This window comes from Cyprinodon variegatus, unplaced genomic scaffold (assembly GCF_000732505.1).
Source record: "Cyprinodon variegatus isolate N-32 unplaced genomic scaffold, C_variegatus-1.0 Scaffold104, whole genome shotgun sequence".
Classification (NCBI taxonomy): domain Eukaryota; kingdom Metazoa; phylum Chordata; class Actinopteri; order Cyprinodontiformes; family Cyprinodontidae; genus Cyprinodon; species Cyprinodon variegatus.
Window position 1 is genome coordinate 314,194 of NW_015150557.1, and position 8,512 is coordinate 322,705.

Consider the following 8,512-nt stretch of genomic DNA (forward strand, 5'->3'; position numbering starts at 1 on the left):
ACTCATCTGAAAATTAATCTTTGACAGTTGTTACTTTACATGCAAAGTCAATGGTTGATGTGCCTCTTGGTACAGCAAAAGGTGCCGCAGCGTTTTGAAAAGCAGGGGCAGCATGCCTGAGCAGCTGAAACAACGCGTCGTGAGCTTCTGAGGATCTGCGCTTTAGAAGCAGCAGCTGCTAGAGTTGGAAAAATGTAACTTTTGCTGCTGAACTGGGAGCCGGCAGGTAGACAGACACAGCACTGCTGTTGCAGATCGCTATGATCACTCCTCTGAAACAGTTTATTCACCCCTAAATTAACTTAAAATGTTGAAACCTGCCAGCAAAATATGTTTAATGTTATTATTCTTGTGCCTGCAGTTTGGATTACGTACATGAAAAATGCCTTATAGCTGGCGTGAACAGTAATGGAAAACCACAATGAGGTGACCGGGCCAGAGGGTGCCGTTGAACGGGATTCCCAGTGACAGAGTACCCCCGATGTACGGGGGTATGAGCGGCTCTGACAGCGAAACAATATTTGAAGGCAGGATCGTAATCTTGATGAACTGACTGCACAGTTTAAGTTTTCAGGCAGACCTTCTCACACACATTAAAACTACTTTTTACCCACTGATCACAGCATATATAGCTGCAATTGTTACAGGCAAAGTAAGGATAGGGTAGCTCTGCCCAACGCGCTTCAGACCCACTTTTCCACCACGCAGCTGGAGCAGCAAAGATGCTTCAGCCGTGCATCAGAACTAAACTTGTACAAGCATAAAAAATGAATCAGTACCCACGTTTTGCTGCCTGTGCTGCCTGCGGTGTGAATGTAGCATAAACCAGTAAACAGCACTGCTACTTCAAGGGTATAGCATTTTTATAGAAAAACTTAGAAAAATACACAAGCCATGATTTACAGTGTTAAATGTATGGATCTAATTGAGTAATACACTTGTAGTGAAAAAGCAAGATTTCTCAAATCTTAAATCATTTAAGTAATACCTGCTTAATTCATCATACTAAAGAGGGAGACCATCATATTGGATGAAAAAGCCCTGGAAATACCCCCTCTGCAGTCTTAATGTAGTGAGATGCATCATTGTTAATCATGGAGCTCATAGGTCACCTATGCAATTATCAATTCTAAATGTGCATAATAACAAACTATCTTTCTGACAGATCGTCTGCCACATTTTAATTTCCTGTTCATAATTTATTTTACCCTGTGAGGAAGTCTGAACTCCTGCACTAGGAGATACATTGAAGAGAGATGTTTGGTCATTAATAATGGAGAAAATATAAGTATAGCATTAGGATAATATACTTGTAACTCAAATGTCTGCCTGCGGTGCAGCTTATCAATTATAAGCCATTGATCAGTCCGTTAGCTTCAGTATTAACCCCCTATCTGCACAACTTTTAAAAAGTACAGTATTTCCCTGAGTACAGGCATACTTAACCAATCTGGGGAACGTTAAGTTGGAATTATATATGATCCTTTCTTTTGCCCAAATCTTTTATCCCATTCATCTTTTCTTTCTCACAGCTGTAGGTAGAATTCTGGTTTTAGTGAGTCTTTTACAGCTTAAACATTCATTCAACTAGTGGGTTGCTTTGTCAGGCACACTCTGCATTAAAACAGACATTCCCCTAAAGCTCTTGTCAGATGTATTGCAATATACTGTGCAGAGAATATTTGAGCATAACAAGCACTATTTTGCTCTGACAGCCTGTTCAGGCCTAGTTCTTTGTACATTTTTGTCTGAAGTATAAAACCCCAACACAGACCATTGACTCTATCTGGCTTTTGTTGCTCCTTGAACAACATTGAGATACTGCTAATTGGAATTTCTACAATCAAATAATTAGCTTCCTTGGCAGACAATAGAGGCTGAAATTCTTACATAATTGCTAAATTGAAATGATAAAGTTTCAAGCATCAGCTGTTGATAGGGCAGTGGGAAAAATAATACCATAAAAACCTGAACTTTTGAACAAGCAACATACATACTGCAGTTATTTTTTCTAATGTCTACACCTCTTGTATATTATATTCTTGATAAAAGTGTATTTTTTCAGCAGGTCTGGTCCTCAGCATATTCATGCTCTGCTCCCCACTTGACAAACATGGCTGTGAAGTTTATGGACAACTCCACTGTTGTGGGTGCCACATCTTACAACGATAAGACCCCATACAAACAAGATGTCTTGAGTGAGACTACAGACCTCTAGTAGTGGTCTCTTTTCTTCTCTGCCTACACGGGAAGGGAGTTGAGCATGTGGACAGCATAAAGTTTTTGATCATGCATTTCTTCTGACCTCATCTGAACACAGAACACTTTCCACCTGCAAGAAAGTGGAATGGAAGCTGCATAGCTAGGTAGATTTTTGGTTATTTTGGGTGCAGTGGATTTGTTTTGGGTGTGGTTTCTTTGGTAGACCTCATATTGTTTTCATTTTTGTAAAAAGGTAACTTGATTTAACAATATTTTTTGCTTAACTATTTGTAAAAGGGAAACACATAAATAAAATAGGTAAAATATCAAAGTTCATTGTGAAATACTCACCTCTGCTGTTTCCCTCTCCAAGCAGGTGTGCAAAGGACTGCACCACTGGAGAATCGATGGGGTTTCTATGTTACGTTCTGAGTATTTGTTTGGGTTGATTTAAAATATTTCTGTTTTGTCTTGATTGGCAAACGTATTTCTTCATTAGCTGTTTATTAATTTTTTTTCCTGTTATTTTGCAGTTGATACCCTTTTATAATGTTTCTTCCAATTTAGTTTCACCTCTATTTAAGAAACATGTCTGCCATTGTTTTGTGTTGGTGTGGTTGGGTTGATATGTCAGCTGAAAACTCTTTGGAGAATGTTTTTCTTTCAACCAGGTTGGGTCCCACCTCCTAGACTGCATGGCCTCCTTACCAGCATGTAACAATTACATAATTGCAATAAAGACTCTTTGATCATGAGTTACCGAATAATTATAAAAAGCATTGGGGATAATTCTTTGTTAAAAAATAGATCTCTGTTAATTTTACACAATAGGAATTTTCCTTTGAGTTGTACAGCTTTGGCTACATGCACACAGTCGGGGTCCTTTACTAAGGGCCATACATTTTATTTACAGGTGGAGCAGGAGTCTGGTCCACATTTCTGGCCTTAGGTTGTACCTGTTCCTGGTCCACGGTGGACTCTGGTATTGCTATTGTCTTTCCCCAGTCCTCTTCAAAATCTCCATGAACAGGATTTCTAGGTGCAGCTAAGAGCTAGAGAGTTCTGGTTTCCTTCCAGCCAAGACTTGAGCTGTGGTGGTTCGCAACTCAGCATAAGATGGATGGCATGAAGATCAGCTCCTGTTCAAAAAGGGTGCTTTGTCCTCTTCAGGTCTGAAGGGAGTACCAGTCTCAAGTGGATTAATTCTTATCTTGTGGTCAAGTACACAAGTGATGACACAATTGAGATTGACAGGCGGATTGGTACAGCTGCTGCCATGCAGCAGGTATTTCACCAGGTTGTTGTGGTGAAGAGGGAGCTGAGCCAAAAGGCAAAGCTCTCAAATACTGGTCGGTTTAAGTTTCTACCCTTACCTATAGTTATGAAATCTGGGTCAAGACCAAAAGACTATATTGACTGAAACAAGGTTTTTCCACATTGTGGCATGGGATTCAGGGAATTTAGGAGTAGAGCCAATTCTCCTCATCGAAAGTCAGCTGAGGTAGCTTGGAGATCTGTTTTTGGAGACCCCCTAGATACCTCCCTCAGGAAATGTTCTAGGCACATTCCACTGGGAGAAGGATTGGGGCCAGCACATGCCACTGCAAGAAAAAGTGGAAGATAAAAAGTATGGGTAGGAGTAAAAGGATGAGTACAAGCTTACTGTTTGGTCTGCAAAGGGTGTAATTGTCAGCAGCAATCTAAAAAGGACATTTAGATTTCGATGAAAATAACATTTTGGCAATTGGCAAGATTATGCAAATAAACTTTAAGAATGTATTATAAAGTAGTCTATTTAATAATGAACCTTTATGTTGAATATGTGGATCTATTAAATAAAAAAAAAACCCCAACATCTTCTAAATTTCCTGGAGAAGTCAAAATATTCTCGACTCACCTCCTTGCTTGCTTGTGCCTAAGTACACTGAGAACAATGTAGCATACACATGTCCCATTCTACTCTGATAAAAGCAAACATCCTAATTATTAACTGTCATTTCTAACACTAGAGAGCTCAATCATTATTTTGGAGCCCGCCTTGTTTGAGGAGCAATTGCCTGCATCAACCTGTCCAGTGTAATGAGACTGGCTGAAAACTGCCTGCACCACTGCTTTCCTGCAGCCCAGCTGTCCCCTGTGATATCCATCTCCTGAGTCTGGTCTGGCTTGTCAATCTGAGCTTGAGGTAGACTACGCCTCTGCTGATCGCATCTGCTCCAAGAGCTGCTTTCAGCAACAGGAAAAGTCACAGTAAACTGTGTTTGAGTCATCACAACCAGACAGTCAATTTAAATTGCAACACACAACTTTATAGGGAATTTCCTCCTCTAGCATTTTGGGGATATGAGATGAATGTGAGTATACTGAGGGTTATTACGGTTAATGTGCTTAAAAGGTGCATTGTTGAGATAACTATTAGATTTAAAAATCTAATAAAAGTGGAATCTTATTAATTGCAAGGCCATACAACCTTATTGCATCCTATTTTCAGCTAAACATCTATTTTAGTTGTTTCTGCAACAAGTGACTTTTATTGAATAAGAATGACAGCTGGTGCAACTCACTTCCCTTTCGTTACACATTAGAGCTTATCACAACCTGTCCATCCCTGGAGTTAACATGTTGGAGTACAGTTAAATGATTTGGTAACAGTGAAATGCATTTTCTCTTACACTAAAAGTGCACTTTGAAATATTGTTTAAACAGTACTGATAAAGTTTGGAAGTGAAATCTACAGAATGCTCTATCTACTGTAGTTTGACATCTCTTTTTAACTCTATAGGAGGCAGTCAGTGCATTTAGTCTTTGCCTATTGTCCTTAATGTCAGGAATTGGGGAGACTGGTTGAAGACCCAAATATAGTAGTAACGAAGGTAACTGCAGTTATTCTAGATGTATTAAAGTGGTGGCAACAAAAGTAAAAATCCAATAATTAACAGGCATATAAATGAGGAACCAAAAAAATGAGACTCGGCAGAAACATGCAGGGGGGTGTAGAGAATCCAGCTTATATTCACCTTAGAGGAGCACTATATATGCTAAACAGAAAAATGAATGTAGTAATCAACTAATTGGGAGCAGTTCTGGACAGAAGTAGCAAGAAGGAAGCTAAGGAGGGAGGAGAGGGTCACTATGGGTTAACAGAGAGTAACCAGGGAATACAACAATGCTTAAATATAACCAATAAATTACTTAAATGAAGCTAAAGGGGAATGATACTAATGACTAGAAAATACAGAATTACCAACAGTAAACTAGAGGATAGGGAAAGGGACTGGAGATAACATAAGATAACTATGAGGCAATAGGGAACATAACATGAAGATAACATTAAACAATAAACAGCAAAATAAATCTAGAGCAAAGCCTGAAGAATGTTGAATAGGAGATAAATGAAAAACAACAAGAACAACTTAAGATAAGAAGTTGTTTAAAAATTATATAAATCTGAAAAGCAAACACAGAATAACATAAATCAAAGCCTAAATGAAAACCCAGAGTGAAAACCCAGGGCAGCAGATCATGACTCTTAATACTGAAAACATATATCTCCAACGAGCAATTCAGTTCAGTTTCAATTCAGTGTATTCATGCAGTGCCAACTCCTAAAGCGTCATCTAAAGGTGAAATGAGAAAAAAAAAAGAGAAAATCAAAGCATACAAACACATTGGTTTAAAGTTTTCTATCCAAAGCCGTGCTGTCACACCTTGATGATTTAGCCAGCGTATGTCTGACCCAAAATCTTCTAAATCTTCTGGCATACACTGAACTTCCTACGCATTTTTTCAATTTTGGGCGTATACATAGAGTATTCATAATAAGTGCAGAACTTATTTCCTACAACAGCCTAACTTATTCATAACGCACAGCAGTGTAATGCCCATTAAATATCACAAGCCAGTGTCCTGAGGGGGCAGCAATGTGCCTGGAGGCGCCCGCCTTCATAAAAAGATTTCTTTGATTCCAGTATGAACAAAATAAAATAATAAATAAAAAAAAGAATAGATAAATAAAAAATAAAAAGATAGAAAAAGGGTTTAATTATTCAGATTCTGCAGAGTGGGAGAATAGAGACAGAATGAAGCAGAATGATGAAATAGGTGTCCCTATGTCCTCCAGCAGTCTAAGCCTATAGCAGCATAATTATAGAGATAGCTCAGGATAACCTGAGCTACTCTACCTATAAGCTTTATCAAAAAGGAAAGTTTTAAGCCTATCCTTAAAAGCCATTGTAGTGACAGTAGACATTTACTCCCCTTATGTCTTTGATTCTCCAGAAACCCCTCATACAGAGCATGAATGCAATAAAAGTGGAGAGAAAAAACTCAGTTTTAACAAAAAGAAACCTTAAGCAGAATAATGCTCAGTCTGAGTGGCCTTCTGCTGAGGCAGACTGGGAGTTCAAGAAGACACAAGCAGATGCACAAGGGGGACATATAGATAGAGAAATGTGCACATACAGTGGGTTGGCCGTTAGATTTCTGTAAAAATATATTAATGATATTGGATTGTTAGAATATTGTTAAATACTTAGAAATATATTAAAGAATCGTTCTGAAAAATATTCATTATAAAATGCACAGACTATATTTCAACCCATCTTGGCTCCATAGATAGGGTATGCTAACTAGTTATTTACAGTATGAAAATGGCTAGGCATGACAATTTGTCTACTATTACTCTAAGTTCATGCTTACTGATTGTGCAGACAGAGAACCGTATTATACACAAACATGAAAACACAGTAACACAGATATAAGTGGTCACAGATCCAAATTCAGATCAGAAAACATGCTTGAAATTGAGTCAAAAAATAACTAAAAAAAATCAACCAATCCTAGGTAAACATTTTTGTTGACCCCGTAATGTGCCTAGGAGTCGCTCACAATTTGTGACATTTTAGCAAGTGTACAAAACATGGTACACTTGTACCATGTTTTGGACCCACCAACCCACCCACCCACAATACCTTACATAAAAAGTTTGAATTTTGTCACATCCCCATTTTTATAGCAGGGACTAAGAATATATGAATGTGTGTGGCTATTGTAAATTAAATTTATTGTTGATAAATATTTACAAAGTTGCTTTCTTAAAACATGTTCAAAATAAATACATCAAAAAATAAAAAAACTGACAGAACAACAATTTCAACACCCAAGCACAGTTAAAATAAAATAACTGACTGAACATCAATTTCTATGCCCAAGCACAGTTAAATGTGCAATAGCGAGCTGAAAGGTTTTAAAAGAGTACACCAGCTTGACAAGTGTAAGTTTTGTACACAAAAAATGATGAACATTTTAAATGACCCCTAACTCTATTTTTCAACTTTATCTGTACTTGAAAAACAACCCAAAAAACTTAACTTTGTACTCTGCAATACAAGGCTGAAAAATAAGAAGGTTACATGGTGCTTTTAATTGTACAGGGGCTTACTAAGTCAACAAGGCAAAACAAGATTTTTTTCAACTATGGTAAGTTGGTCAACTCTTACAAAGTAACAAGGGTATTTCATGGTAGCTTTCAGAGTCAAGGCCACCTATGTTGTCATTCACATATGCATTAATGGGTAACTACCTACTCCCAGCCCTGAGACCCCCTTCTAAATACTATTGAGTTGTGGGATGTATTAATAGGCTAATCTCCTGAGTACATCTCTAAGGAATCTGGTGAAGAACAACACTAAGAAGGCCCATCCTTTCCTCTAGGGACTTTTGCAGGTGTGCTAATAGGATATTGCAGCTTCCCAATGAATTTAGTTAGCAAAATAAGACCTGCAAAGATGAATTAGAGGGGCCTCTCATTTTAACGACCATTCATACTTTCCATTTCTCAGCTCTCCAGTCATGCAGACAACTAGCTACACATTTACTCCAGCCAGGTCCCCAGCATGAGAATGACCCATAAGTCTGTCATGCATCAAACAGGCCAATCTGTTGGGATGACAAATGACAAGCAGGACCTCGGTGCTGCTGAAACTGTCAGAGAAAATCTTGGATGGGAGGTATGATAGGTTTGCCACACCAAAGTGTGGTGTGGGCGCACTGTAGGTACAAACCAATTAATGTTTGTCTCCCTGCACCCTGGATTTCTGGAGAGTGCACACATAGCTGCCCTGGCAAATAACAACTGAGCAAATGAGCTTTACTCCAGGGAACTTGAAAAAAAGATGCAAGGTATTATGTGGATATCAAACAACCAACAGCAACAATTAGTCTGGAGTTCCTTTGGGAACTAGAGAAAAATATTTTGAATGGACACAAATGAGAAAATAGCTTAACTCTGTCCTTATAGCTATATAAGGAC